The sequence below is a fragment of the Chlamydotis macqueenii genome, chromosome W (genome assembly GCF_036417535.1).
Source record: "Chlamydotis macqueenii isolate bChlMac1 chromosome W, bChlMac1.mat, whole genome shotgun sequence".
Lineage (NCBI taxonomy): Eukaryota > Metazoa > Chordata > Aves > Otidiformes > Otididae > Chlamydotis > Chlamydotis macqueenii.
Window position 1 is genome coordinate 48,526,658 of NC_141592.1, and position 15,656 is coordinate 48,542,313.

At 47.7% G+C, this 15,656-nt stretch overlaps 1 long non-coding RNA gene across 1 annotated transcript in view; it reads right to left on the bottom strand.

Moving 5' to 3' along the window:
• LOC147596770 (uncharacterized) overlaps positions 1 to 15,656 on the bottom strand; it is a 556,670-nt gene that overhangs the window by 284,156 nt on the left and 256,858 nt on the right. The window lies entirely within an intron of this gene.

The following is a 15,656-nucleotide window of genomic DNA, read 5'->3' on the forward strand; positions in this document are numbered from 1 at the left end:
AGGGGGAGGAGTAATGTTGCTTCTGGCCAGAATTCCCCTGCAGCCTGTGGTGAAGACCATGGTGAAGCAGGCTGTCCCCCTGCAGCCCATGGAGGTCCACAGAGGAGCAGAGATCCACCTGCAGCCTGTGGAGGATCCCATGCCAGGGCAGGTGGATGCCTGAAGGAGGCTGTGGCCTGTGGAGGGCCCACTGGAGCAGCATCCCGTGGAAGAAATGACCCACACCAGAGCAGTTTGATGAAGGACTGCAGCCCGTGGGAGGTACCCCACGATGGAGCAGGGGAGGAATGTGAGAAGTTCTTCCCCCATCAATGAAGCAGTGCTGTGAAACAACGTGTGATGAACTGACTATAGCCCCCATTCCCTCTTCCCCCCTGTGCCGCTCATGGTGGGGAGGTGGTAAGATAATGTTTAGCTTGGGAAGAGGGAGGTTATCTTGTTCTCTGTCTCATTATCCTGCTTTGTTTTTAGAAATAAATGAATAGTTTTCCCCAAGTTGAGTCTGTTTTGCCCGTAATGGTAACTTTAAGGATTTCTCCCAGTCCTTATCTCACACCTCGAGCCTTTTTCCTTATATTATCTCTCCCTATTCTCTTGGAGGGTGGGGGGAGTGAGAGAGAGACTGCGTAGTCTGGTCGCGATCAGGACTAAACTACGACACCCAGTCATAGAAGGTCAGGCATGATCTGTTCTTAGTGAAGCCATGTTGGCTGTCACCAATGCTGTCACCTCCATGCATTCCATGTATCTCAGCATGGTTTCCAGGAGAATCTTCTCCATGACCTTGCCAGGCACAGAGGTGAGGCTGACCAGCCTGTAGTTGCCCGGGTCCTCCTTGTTCCCCTTTTTAAAAATGGGGGTTATGTTACCCCTCTTCCAGTCAGTGGGAACCTCACCAGACTGCCATGACTTCTCAAATACGATGGCCAGCGACTTGGCAACTTCATCCATCAGTTCCCCTATGACCCACGGATGCATCTCATCAGGTCCCATGGACTTGTGCACCTTCAGGTTCCTTAGATGTTCCCTAACCTGTTGTTCTGCTACAGTGGGCGGTTCTTCATTCCCCCAGTCTCTGCTTGTTCCTTCTGCAACTTGGGTGGCATGACTAGAGCCTATGGTTCATGGTCTGCAGGTTGAAGAGGTCGATCTTGAGTCGCTGGGCAACAGCTGCTAAAGCCAGTTCTGGTTCCATCACTGGTGCATTTTGCTCTGTTTTATCTAAGTTCATTCTTTGTTGATCTACGTGATTTTTACTATAATACCTTTGATATAACATATAACAGCTAGATAACTAATGACATACAGTATTATATAGTAATTAACATCATACAGTTCAAATTATTGGCTATTTTCACCTAAAATCAAATCTCCTTGAGGTACACATGGGACTTCCCCATCCTCCCACATCACTCACCAAGTACACCCAGGTCCCTGAGCAAAAGCAATCCCGTGCATGGGTTTGCCTTTGCCCAAGGGAGAAATGACCCAGACTGCCTTCCCCAACATATTCCTTACATGCACCACAGGAACTTTATCCCCTTCTACAGTACATACAAGTTCTGATTGGGCAGGGTCAGCTCGATTGATGGATCCCCGAGTGTTGACTAACCAGGTGGCTTTTGCTAAATGTGTATCCCAGTGTCGGACGGTCCCATCACACATTGCTCTTAGTGTAGTTTTTAGTACTCCATTGTATCATTCGATTTACCAAGAGACTGGTGTGTGATAAGGGGTATGATATATCCACTCAATACCATGCTCTTTGGCCCAGGTGTTTATGAGGTTGTTTCGGAAATGAATCTCGTCTGACTCAATTTTTTCTGGAGTGCCATGTTGCCAGTGAACTTAATTCTCAAGGCCGAGGATAGTATTTTGGGTGGTGGCATGGGGTACAGGATATGTTTCCAGCAACCCAGTGGTTGCATCCACCATTGTAAGCACATGGCACTTGCCTTGGCGGGTTTGTGGGAGTGTGATGTAATCAATCTGCCAGGCCTCTCCATATTTATATTTCAGACATCGTCCACCATACCACAGAGGCTTTAACCACTTGGCTTGCTTAATTGCAACACGTTTCACATTCATGGATAACCTGTGCAATAGTGTCCATGGTCAAGTCCACCTCTCGATGACGAGCCCATTTGTATGTTGCATCTCTTCCCTGATGGCCTGAGGTGTCATGGGCCCATAGTACACCCCTATGTTTCCAGTCCAGATTTACCTGAGACACTTCAATTCCAGCAGCCTGATCCACCTGCTGGTTGTTTTTATGTTCTTCAGTGGCTCGACTCTTGGGTACGTGGGCATCTACGTGATGTACTTTTACAACCAGCTTGTCTAACCTGGCATCAATATCTTGCCACAATGTGGCAGCCCAGATGGGTTTGCCTCTGTGCTGCCAGTTGCTCTGCTTCCATTGCTTTAACCACTCACACAGTGGCATTTGCCACCATCCACGAGTCAGTATGGAGACAGAGCACTGGTTATTTTTCCCATTCAGCAATATCTAAAACCAGCTGGATGGCTTTCACCTCTATAAAGTGATGCGATTCACCTTGACCTTCAGCAGCTTCTGCAACTCGTCGTGTAGGACGCAACAGAGCAGCTTTCCATTTTCGAAGTTTTCCTACAATACAACAGCACCCATCCGTGAACAGGGGATATCGCTTCTCATTTTCTGGCAGTTTATTATATAGTGAGGCCCCTTCAGCACAAATCACCTCCTCCTCTGGCAATATTCTGAAATCTTTGACTTCTGGCCAGTCTGTAATTACTTCTAAGATTACTAGGCACCTGGTGTTTCGTATTTGAGCTTGCTGTGTGATCAGTGCAACCCACTTACTCCATGTAGCATCAGTTGCATGATGCGTAGAGGGGACCATCCCTTTGAACATCCAGCCCAGCACTGGGAGTTGAGGTGCCAGGAGGAGCTCTGCTTCAGTACCAACCACTTCCAAAGCAGCACAATCTCTTTCATATGCTGCCAGTATCTCTTTTTTATGATTCTATGATTCTATGATTCTCTCCTCTATCCCACTGGGGAGGGGGAGGGGTGAGCAAGCAGCTGCGTGGTGCTTAGTTACCAGCTGGGGTTAAACCACAACACACAGACACTTGGTGAGATGAATCACATGATTGGAATGCTGTGATTGATGGCTATAAACTATTCAGAAGGGAAAGGCAAGGAAGGAGAGTTGAGGGAGTTGCTCTCTATGCCAAAAATGGGATTGATGATTGTACGGAGCTATCTTTGAAGAACAGCAGTGTGCAAGTTGAGAGCTTATGGGTGAAAATTAGAGGCCAAGCCAACAAAGGAAACTTTGTGGTTGGTGCCTACTACAGGCCACCTGATCAAGGAGAAGAGATGGATGCAGAGTTCTTTCTTTAACTGCAGGAAGCATCACACTCACAGGCCCGGATCCTGATGGGGGACTTCAACCACCCAGGTATCTGCTAGAAAAGCAGCACAGCGAACTGCAAGAAGTCCAGGAAACTACTGGAGTGTGTTGAGGACAACTTCCTAGCACAGATGTTGTAGTTTAGTCCTGATCGGGACCAGACTACGCAGTCTCTCTCTCACTCCCCCAACCCTCCAAGAGAACAGGGGGAGATAATATAAGAAAAACGGCTTGAGGTTTGAGATAAGGCCGGGGAAAAATCCTTAAAGTTACCATTACGGGCAAAACAGACTCGACTGGGGGAAAACTATTCATTTATTACTAAAAACCAAAGCAGGATAATGAGACAGAGAACAAGATAACCTCCCTCCACCCCTCCCTCTTCCCAAGCTTAACATTATCTCTCCTACCTTCACCCCACCCCAAGCAGCACAGGGGGGAAGAGGGAATGGGGGCTGTGGTGAGTTCATCATACATTGTTTTACACCGCTGTATCATCGTTGGGGGAAGAACTCCTCACATTTCTCCCCTGATCCATTGTGGGGTCCCACCCCTACGCCACAGCCCTTCGTGAAACTGCTCTGGCGTGGGTCATCTCTTCCACGGAGTACAGTCCCTCCAGAATGGCTGCCCCAGCAGGCCCTCCACGGGCCGCAACCTCCTTCAGGCATCCACCTGCTCCAGCATGGGGTCCTCCACGGGCTGCAGGTGGATCTCTGCTCCTCTGTGGACCTCCATGGGCTGCAGGGGGACAACCTGCTCCACCATGGTCGTCACCACAGGCTGCAGGGGAATCTTGGCCAGGAGCAGCATTACTCCTCCCCCTCCTTCTGAACTGACCTTGGCGTCTGCAGCCATTCCTCACAACAGGCTGGTAGATGTCTCTCAGGATCTTTTTTTACATCTTATTCACTTCTCATCTCCTTTCCACTTCTTGCAGCCAGGCTGGACCGAGTCGGGCCCAGTCGGCTGCCTGGCGAGAGGCCAGAGGGTGAGGCCTGCAAGGCCCATGAGGCCTGCGCCTCATTTTAGAAATAAATGTGTGTTTTTCCCCTAGTTGAGTCTGTTTTGCCCATAATGGTAACTTTAAGGATTTCTCCCCGTCCTTATCTCAAACCTTGAGCTGTTTTTCCTGTATCATCTCCTCCTATTCTCTCGGAGGGTGGGGTCCCGATCGGGGCTGAACTACGACACTAAGCATGGACTCCGAGAGCTCTCAGTAGCTGTGCCTCAAGCTCCATAATGGGGAACATGGAAACATTAGCATTCCTAACATTAATGTGATCTTAGTGATAATTTTGTCTCAGAGTACAAAGCCTCCAGGGCCAGCATGTGAGCTGGCAGGAAACAATGTTTAATGGTCAGTTATTTTTAATATCTTCATCAGTGATCTGGATAAGGGGATTGAGTGCTCCCTCAGTAAGTTTGCAGACAACACCAAGTTGGGCAGGAGTGTTGACCTGCTTGAGGGTAGAAAGGCTCTACAGAGGGATCAGGACAGGCTGGATCGATGGGCTAAGGCTAATTGTATGAGGTTGTCCTGGTTTCAGCAGGGATGGAGTTAATTTTCTTCTCAGTAGCCGGTGTGTTTTGGATTTCGTGTGTGAAGAATGTTGATAAAAACACTCTGATGATATGAGTTGTTGTTAATGACACCAAGGACACTGTCTGGCTTTCCAAGTCTCGTTAACGTCTCGTTAACGTGCAGATGCAGGAAGCTGGGCAAAAGACAGACAGAATAATTGATCCAAACTGTCCAAAGAGAGTATTCCATGCCATAAACATCATGTTCAGTATATAAGTGGGGGTTGCCCATGGGAGGGGGCATCCATTGCATTGCATTCTTTTCTGGCATCCATTCCTTTTCGGGTATCCGTTTGGGCACCCTTGGCATCCTTTTCTTCTCTCTTGCTTGCTGGCATCGTTCCCTCTACCTTGCTAGCTTGCGCTCCCCCCTTTGCTTGCTGCTCGGTGTCGTTTCCGTGATCGCTGCTCAGGACAGGCTGCGTCGGTCATTCGGACATGGGGTGGTGAGAAATTGTACATTGTTCATTTTGTATATTTTGTATATATTAATATCCTTATATCCTGTTAGCTTTGTAGTTTTTAGTATTTTTAGTAAACTGTTTTTATCTCAACCCACGAGTTTTCCTTTCTTCCCAATTTCTCTCCCCTGTCCCACTGGGTAGGGGGAGGGTGAGTGAGAAACTGTGTGGTGATCCGGGCTAAACCACCACAGAGGTTCAACAAGGCCAGGTGCTGGGTCCTGCACTTGGGACACAACAACCCCATGCAATGCTACAGACTTGGGGAAGAGTGGCTGGAAAGCTGCCTGGCAGAAAAGGACCTGGAGGTGTTGGTCAACAGCCAGCTGAATATGAGCTGGCAGTGTGCCCAGGTGCCCAGTAAGGCCAATGGCATCCCAGCTTGTATCAGAAATAGTGTGGCCATCAGGAGTAGGGAAGTGATTGTGCCTCTGTACTTGGCACTGGTGAGGCCGCACCTCGAATACTGTGTGCAGCTTTGGGCCCCTCACTACGAGAAAGACATTGAGTTGCTGGAGCGCGTCCAAAGAAGAGTAACAAAGCTGGTGAAAGGTCTAGAGAACAAGTCTTATGAAGGGTTGCTGAGGGAAGTGGGGTTGTTTAGTTTGGAGAAGAGCAGGCTGAGGGGAGACCTCATTGCTCTCTACAACTACCTGAGAGGAGGTTGTAGCGAGGTGGATGTTGATCTCTTTTCCTGAGTAACAAGTGATAGGACAAGAGGAAACATCCTCAAGTTGCGCCAGGGGAGATTTAGATTGAATATTAGGAAAAATTTCTTCACTGAAAGGGTTGTCAAACATCAGAACAGGCTACTCAGGGAAGTAATTGAGTCACCATCCCTGGAGGTATTTAAAAGACATGTAGAGGTGGCACTTAGGGACATGATTTAGTGGTGGGCTTGGTAGTGTTAGGTTTACGGTTGGACTTGATGATCTTAAAGGTATTTTCCAACCTAAATGATTCTATGATTCTAATGCAGGCTTCAAAAAACATCTTCTAATATTATGACAGGAATAGCGGTTCATGAAAAATTATGCAATTTTTGAAAAAAAGAGCCATTAGTATATCTCCAAGACTTCCATTTTTACTCCTAATAGACTGTTTTGAATTAAAAAAGCACACAATATTGAGGATTTTCTGATGGAGTCACCTCTACTCATTATTATAGCTGTGGTCACAAGCTGAGCAGAGATATAAATAGGGCTTTATTCACCCCAAATCCTCAGCATGGGTATATTTGAGTGGCCTGGTTTCTGCAGGGATGGAGGTAATTTTCCTCTCAGGAGCCAGCGTGTTTTGGGTTTCTATGTGAAGAATGTTGATAAAACACCCTGATTATATGAGTTGTTGTTAATGAGACCAAGGACACTGTCCAGCTTTCCAAGTCTCGCTAATGTGCAGATGCAGGAAGCTGGGAGAAAGACAGACAGAATAATTGACCCAAACTGGCCAAAGAGAGTATTCCATGCCATAAAAGTCATGCTCAGTATATAAGTGGGGATTGCCCATGGGAGGGAGCATCGCTCGCCGTCATTGTTCTCTCTGCCTTGCTGGCTCCCTTTCGCTCCTTTGCTTGCTGCTCAGTTTCGTTTCCATGATCGCTGCTCGGGACGGGCTGTATCGGTCATTGGGACATCGGGTGGTGAGAAAATCATGCATTGTTCATTTTGCATATTTCAGTATCCTTATATTTTGTTATTATTGCAGTTTTCCTTTGCTATAATAGTGTTCTGCTTTTGTTTAGTGGGAGGGGACTACGGTGGCAGCTTCTGTAAGAAGCTTCTAGAAGTAAATTCCCCTTCGTCTAGTGGACTCGGCCAGGCCTAGGGCGGACCTGCTGCTGGCCAGGGCTGAGCCAATTGGTAGCAGAATATTCCATGATAATGCCTCTGCGATAATGTATTTAAGAAGAGGAAAAAATAAACAAACAAAAAGAAGATGTGAAGACCTTGAGCGGGGGCAGAGAGGGGGCGACACGAGCGTTGTGGACCTTGTGGCACTCACCCTCTGGCCTCCCGCCAGGTGGCCGTCAGGGCCCGACTCGGCCTGGCCCGGCTGCAAGAAGTGGAGAGGAGATGTGAAGAGAACCTGAGAAGCGTCTGCCTGCCTGTTGTGAAGGATTTCTTGTGAGAGGAATGGCTGCAGATGCCAAGGTCAGTGAAGAAGGAGGGGGAGGAGTAATGTTGCTCCTGGCCAAAATTCCCCTGCAGCCTGTGGTGATGACCACGGTGAGGCAGGCTGTCCCCTTGCAGCCCATGGAGGTCCACAGAGGAGCAGAGATCCACCTGCAGCCCGTGCAGGACCCCACGTCAGGACAGGCAGATGCCTGAAGGAGGCTGTGGCCCGTGGAGGACCCGCGCTGGGGCAGCCGTTCTGGAGGGACTGCATCCCGTGGAAAAACGACCTGCACTGGATCAGTTCATGAAGGACTGCAGCCCGTGGGTGGGACCTCATGATGGATCAGGGGAGGAATGTGAGGAGTTCTTCCCCCAAAGAGGAAGGAGCAGCGTAAAGCGACAAGTGATGAACCGACCATAACCCCCATTCCCTCTTCCCCTCTGTGCCACTCCAGGAGGGGGAAGGAGGTAGAGATAATGTTAAGGTCAGGAAGAGGGAGGGGTGGGAGGAGGTTATCTTGTTCTCTGTCTCATTATCCTGCTTTGTTTTTAGTAATAAATGAATAGTCTGTTTTGCCTGTAATGGTAATTTTAGGATCTCTCCCTGTTCTTGTCTCAAACCTCGAGCCTTTTTTCCTTATATTATCTCTCCCTATTCTCTCAGAGGGTGGGGGGTGTGAGAGAGATACTGCATAATCTGGTCCCGATCAGGTGGTGAGAAAATTGTGCATTGTTCATTTTGTGTATTTCAGTATCCTTATATTCTGATATTATTGTAGTTTTCCTTTGCTGTCCTAGTAAACTGTCTTTATCTCAACCCACGAGTTTTCCTTTCTTCCCAGTTCTCTCTTCCATCCTGCTGTGGAGGGGAAGGGTGAGCGAGAAACTGTTGTGACTAGGGCTAAACCACAACATTGAGGCATGAAAATCTATCCCACAGGAAGAAGCCTTAGTCCTAATAGTATCAGAGGAGTACTGTCAGAATGAATTAAGTATCTAAAAAAGCGGAATAAAACATAATTGTAGGGTAGAAAATATGAAATGAAAATGTGAATGCAAAACAGTAGTTATATAATTTAAAGATTTCTGTTAAGATATTTGTGGTGTGGACGATTTAGTATTTTTGTTTCATTCCAGCATGGGATGAAACCCAGAAATGATGAAACTCTCAGTGAAGGAGAAAGGGCCTTGGACCTATGTACCAGTCCCACCTGGCTGTCGCAGTGTTGAGGACACTGGAAGCCTCATTCATTTGCCTTGGTCATCTGCAAAACAGGCCAGCTGGGGAAAACAGTGTTACGGAAGGATGTTTGTGTTTGGAAGTCTCAATTTCCTAAATGCACAGTTCCCTTTTCTGCTCAACTTTTTTGGATGGTGTGGTATGGGATTGCTGTTATAAGGCCACGGTCCTATTTGCCTCGCCATTCCCTAGGCTCCCGGTTCATCCTCCCTTGCTGAGTAGCCTGTCTGGGCTGCTCTCAGAGAGGCAGAGAACTTTCTTCAGAATTTGGAAGCTCTGAGGCCTTGGTAAGCACCTCACTGGGTATTTGCAGTGTGGGCAGGTGAGCTGGAAGTTTCAAGGCATGCTCCAATTTCCACCCCATGGGAAGGAATCTATTAGGTTCCTGTTTGGATTCCCTTGGAACGGGAACTAAACTGTTTTTGTGGCATGTTTTGATATCAGAAAAACAATCATGTTTAAAAAAAAAAATCATTAGGATTTTTCACATTATCCCTGTATTTGTTTTCCTTCATTATTGACTACTTAGATAAAAGCAGCAAGAACAATTAATAAGTATAAATAAGGAAAACAGCAAGAAATGAGAAATTCTGGTGAATTTCTGGGTTCAATAGGGTTCTCCAGGAACAATATCCAGAAAGGTTGTTACTTGATGAGGTTGGTCACCTTACAAATAGAGATGTAGACAAAACAGAGATGTTTAATGCTGCCTTCGTCTCCGTCTTTAACACCAATGATGGGTCCTGGAGCCCTGTGTTGGAAGACCGTGACTGGGGGGATGATAAATTCCCAGTCAACTCTGAACTTGTCCGAGACTTGCTGCTCTAGCTGGATGCACATAAATCTATGGGGCCCGATGAGATTCATCCCAGGGTACTGAAAGAACTGGCCAATGTCATCACGGAACCGGTCTCCATTATTTTTCAACAGTCTTGGGAGTCTGGAGAGGTCCCAGTTGACTGGAAGCTGGCAAATGTTGTCCCAATTTTCAAGCAGGGTAAGAAAGACTCCCCTGGTAATTACAAGCCTGTCAGTCTCACTTCAACACCTGCTAAAATTATGGAGGTTATTCTAGGAGTTACTGAAAAACACTTGAGAGACAACATTGGTCATAGCCAGCATGGATTCATGAGGGGAAAGTCCTGCTTAACTAACTTAATTTCCTTTTATGACAAGGTCACTCATCTGATTCACCAAGGGAAGCCAGTAGATGTGGGGGTTTTGGATTTTAGCAAAGCTTTTGATACTGTCTCTCACAGTATCCTCCTGGACAAAATGTCCAGCACACAGCTAGACAAGTCCATAATACATTGAGTGAACAATTGGCTGATGGGTTGGGCTCAAAGGATTATAAATAAATGAGGTTACATCAGGCTGGCCGTCAGTCACCAGTGGGTTTCCTCAGGGCTCAATTTTAGGGACAGTGCTCTTTAATGTTTGTAAAAATGATCTGGATGCAGGAGTCAAATGTACATTAAGTTTGTTGATGATACTAAACTAGGAGTAGCTGTGGGCTCCCTTGAAGGTAGAGAGGCCTTGCAGAGAGATCTGGATAGACTAGAGAGCTGGGGAATCACCAACTGCATGAAAATTAACAAGAGCAAGTGCCAGATTCTCCACCTGGGATGGGGTAATCCTGGTTATACAGCCCCGTAGAAAGAGATCTAGGGGTTTGGGTTGAGGGCAAGTTGAATATGAGTCAACAGTGTGCCCTGGCAGCCAAAAGGGCCACACGTGTCCCGGGGTGCATTGAGCACAACAAAGTTAGTTGGTCAAGGGAGGTGATTGTCCCACTCTACGCTGCACTGGTGTGGTCCCACCTCGAGTACTGTGCAGTTTTGGGTGCCTCAGTATAAGAAGGACATCAAACTATTACAGTGTGTCCAGAGAAGAGTGATCAAGATGGTGAAAGGTCTCAAAGGCAAGACTTAAGAGGAGCAGCTGAGGTCACTTGGTTTGTTCAACTTGGAGAAGAGAAGGCTGAGGGGTGAACTCATCTCAGTCTATAATTTCCTCAAGGGGGCCAGTGGAGGGGGCGGTGCTGATGTCATCTCTCTGGTGACCAGCGATAGGACACAAGGAAATGGAATGAAGCTGCATCAGGGGAAGTTCAGATTGGACATGAGGAAAAGGTTCTTCACTGAGAGGGTGGTCGGTCACTGGAACAGGCTCCCCAGGGAAGTGATCACAGCACCAAGCCTGTCAGAGTTCAAGGAGCGTCTGGACAATGCTCTTAGTCATATGGTTTAGTTTTAGGTAGTCCTGTGAGGAGCAGGGATTTGGACTCGATGATCCTTATGGGTCCCTTCCAACAATGATTCTATGGTTCTATTGCTTTATGAATTATTGTATTTGAATCTGGCAAAGACTGATTAGTTAAGCGTGGAATTGCATCTCACAGTATTTCTTAGAGATGTGAAGAAGAATTTCACAGAACTTTCTTCTGTGTTGTCCTAAAGAACAGAACTTGGTTTACAAACACATGAGGTTGGAAAAACATTTATGTGATGTCAAAACTTACTGTAAACTTAATGTAAATTCTTGGATACTACTTAAAGAGTTGAAATATCCTATAGACTAACATCACAGTTCTTTAAGTAGCTTTCTATTAATCTAGTGTTGACTTAATCCATTGCTGTCCCTTCCACAGCTTATGCTCAAGCCCACTTTGGACTGTAATTCTCATCATAAACTGGACTGAAGACCTCATATTTCTGGAAAAAATTCCCCCCAAGCTTTAGGGCGAACACTTGGGGATAGGGATAGTATTTTTCAGCAAGATCTACTGAGAAGAGTTACACAGTTGTTTGTAAGGGACAGAGTGGCAGGGACTGACATGGTCCAAGACTTCTGACAAATTAAAGTCCATACAGTGGTAGCTTCTGTAAGAAACTGCTAGAAGTTGTTCCCCTTTGTCCAGTGGACTTGGCTGGGTCTAGGGCAGACCCGCTGCTGGCCAAGGCCGAGCCGATTGGTAGCAGAATGTTCCCTGATAAGGCCTCTGTGATAACGTATTTAGGAAGGGGAAAAACAAACAAACAAAAAGAAGTGAAGATGTAAAGAAGCTGAAGTGGGGACAGAGAGGGGGAGGCGCGAGCCTTGTGGGCCTTGCAGGCCTCACCCTCTGGCCTCCCACTGGGCAGCTCTCTGGGCCCGATGTGGCCAGGCCCAGCCGAGAGAAGTGAAGAGAGGAGATGTGAAGAGAACCTGAGAGGCGTCTGCCTGCCGATAGTGAAGAATTTCTTGTGAGAGGAACGGCTGCAGAAACCAAGGTCAGTGAAGAAGGAGGGGGAGGAGTAATGCGGCTCCTGGCCAAAATTCCCTTGCAGCCTGTGGTGATGACCATGGTGAAGTAGGTTGTCCCCCTGCAGCCCATGGAGGTCCATGGAGGAGCAGACATCCACCTGCATCCTGTGGAGGACCCCACTCTGGGGCAGGCAGATGCCTGAAGGAGCTGTGGCCCATGGAGGGCCCATGCTGGGGCAGCCGTTTTGGAGGGACTGCACCCCGTGGAAGAAATGACCCATGCTGGAGCAGTTTCACGAAGGACTGTGGCCCATGGGTGGGACCCCATGATGGAGCAGGGGAGGAATGTGAGGAGTTACTCCCTGGATGATGAAGCAGCAGCATAAAACGATGTGTGATGAACTGACCATAACCACCGTTCCCTCTTCCCCCCTGTGCCACTAGGAGTGGGGAAGGTGGGAGAGATAATGTTAAGCCTGGGAAGAGGGAGGGGTGGGGGGAGGTTATCTTGTTATCTGTCTCATTCTCCTGCTTTGGTTTTTAGAAATAAATGAATAGTTTTCCCCAAGTCGAGTCTGTTTTGCCTGTAATGGTAACTTTAAGGATCTCTCCCTGTTCTTGTCTCAAACCTCAAGCCTTTTTCCTTATATTATCTCTCCCTATTCCCTCGGAGGGTGGGGGGAGTGAGAGAGAGACTGCGTAGTCTGGTCCTGATCAGGGCTAAACTACCACAACAGTTTACTGAAATAGCAAAGGAAAACTACAATAATAACAGAATATAAGGATATTAATATATACAAAATAAACAATGTACAATTTCTCACCACCCAATGTCCCAATGATCGATACAGCCCATCTCAAGCAGCCATCACAGAAACGAAACCGAGCAGTGAGCAAGGAGCAAAAGGGAGCCAGCAAGGTAGAGGGAATGATGCCAACAAGCAAGAGAGAGGTGGGAGAAGAATAGGATGTCCCCTCCATGGGCAAACCCCACTTATATACCAAGCATGATGTTCATGGCATGGAATAGTCTCTTTGGCCAGTTTGTGTCAATTATTCTTTCTGTCTTTCTCCCAGCTTCCTGCATCTGCACGTTAACGAGACTTGGAAAGCCACACAGTGTCCTTGGTCTCATTAACAACAACTCGTATCATCAGGGTGTTTTTATCAACATTCTTCACATCTGAAATCCAAAACACACCGACTGCTGAGAGGAAAATTAACTCCATCTCTGCCAAAACCAGGACACTCTTAGAATAGGAGAAGCTGCCAACAGCACCTGTAAAACCCAAAATAAAGTAGAGTAATAGATCAAATTAGTGTTGCAGCAGAGACTTTCCTATTCATGTTCTGTCAGATTAGAAGTTCTCAACTTTTATTTAGTTGTTGTCCTGGTTTCAGCAGTTGTTCCTCCCGAACAACTGCAGAATCCTGATGAAGTGATAGAATATTTGAAAGGAAAATGCCATGGCTATTCCAAAGAAGCACAACTTATCACTTTGTGTTGGGCCCTGGCTAGTACATACCAAACACTACTCAGCGTTATACAGCACCCTCAGGAAGAAGGAAGAGAAAATCAACCGACAGACACTGCGGCTATTCCAGCCCCTGCGACAGACACCTACCTACCCGTGTTGGTATCGGTGGCCCCTATACAGAAGAAGAAATCTTGGAAGCGAAAGTAAGCTCATTTAGTAAGGGATGAGGAAAGACCAGGACCATCATGAGCAGAGGAGGAGGAGGAAGAGGAACTCATAAACGAGACTGAAACCACACGATCCCTATTCTTGAGTGAGCTGCGAGTTATATGAAAAGATTTCGGCCAGCGTCCAGGCAAGCACCTTGTCACCTGGCTGCTTCAATGCTGGGATAATGGTGCCAGTAGCCTGGAATTAGAGGGTAAGGATGCTAAACAGCTGTTGTTGGATACCTGAGTATCAGGGGCACTTAGTGAACAATCCAGACCGAATGGAATTGTTATGTTTGTGAGCAGCAGGCCTCAAGGACATCACTGAAGCCTCTTGTGAGAAAGTAATGAAGCTGCCTGTGAGAAAGTACTGAAGCCACCTGTGAGAAAATAATGAGGCCACCTGTGAGAAAGTAATGAAGCTTCCTGTGAGAAAGTAAATGAAGCAACCTTGAGAAGAAGGAAAACAGCTGGCATACGTGACTGGGGGGGGCTGAACATGAAGCAGGGTGCAGGTGGAGAGAGCCGTGTGTGTGAACATAGAGACTTAACGAATCATATTTTAGCTAAGAGTGCGTGCATGATATAGTTAGCCAATTAGTAGAGAGCTTGCGCATGATACGGAACTAGAAGGGCTATATTAACCGGGATGTATCAACAATAAATTGGCATTTGCTTGATCATATTGGTCGTCAGCAGTGTCTGTGACTTCCGCATCAGCAGGTGGCACCCGAACAGGGACCCTCGGAGAGAGGGTACAGGGACCCTCAGATTGGTGTTGGACATCCTGACGGAACCGAAGAAGGAAAGAAGAAATGAGGGGGCGGAAGCCGGTCGAAGTCGAGTGCTGCCCCGGCACTCGGGAAGTCGCTATAGCGCAAAAAGGTACAAAAGGTACGGAGGGAATCTCGTCTTGGCCAGGCGAGCGGCCGGGGAGGAGATGGGGTCCACACTGACCACAGAGGAGTCAGCAGTGGTTAAGCTCCTCCAACATATGCTCTCTATGAGAGGACTGAGTTATGACTCGGCCGTCCTAGAAGCTTTGCTGCAGTGGGCAAAGAAAAGGGAATTAATCCCCACAGCTGATGATGCTTTTGAACTCCTGACATGGGAAAAGATAGGAAAAGAACTGTGGGATGTAATAAGTAAGGGATCAAAGGAGGCGAGCAAACTCTCCACCGTGTGGAGGCTAATTAACGAAACATTGAAAAGTATGAAAGCCGAACGTTCAGTCGTCGCGTCTGCTTTCGCGGCTTTAACTCCAGCCAGGGGGTCCACCTCCGCTACTAGCATGCTGTTCTTGGGTTTAATGAGCCCTGCCGCCGCCCCGGCTCGTGCTGAGGGTGGGGGGTTTGAGCCCCAGCAAGGACTCCAGGAAATGCAGCCACAGCCCCTATAACTATAGATATGTGGGCACCAGAGGGAAAAACTGCCAAAGGCTTTTCACCACCATCAGATGTACCACCGCCAGGCACCCCGCCACGCTGCGCCAGCGCAGGCTCAGAGTCACGAGCCTTTTCGCCAGCGCCAACAGCTCCGGTTTATCCCCCGTTACCACCTTCTTCCCTGCCACCATGGCGTGAGGAAGAGGGGGATGAACATTCATCCGGCTTGAAGGATGCACAGCTGCAAGAGACACTAAAAAGGCTGGAAGCCATAGAGGCTCGCCTAGAAGGGTCACTGGAAAATTCGTCAACTCCTTCGCCTGTGCCACATCGAGACCTGCCAGTGTCCAACCTATTCGTTCCAAACGGAGCATTGGGTGAGATCAGTCTTTTTGCACCTTTGCAAGGGACGCCGGCGGGAGGGGCCGGGGATTTGAATCCGATAGCGCGGTGGAAAGGGGTGATTTGAGATGCTTTGATAGAAGAAGAGCCTTTGCCCATGGCATTTCCAGTTGTGACTGATAATACTGAGAGA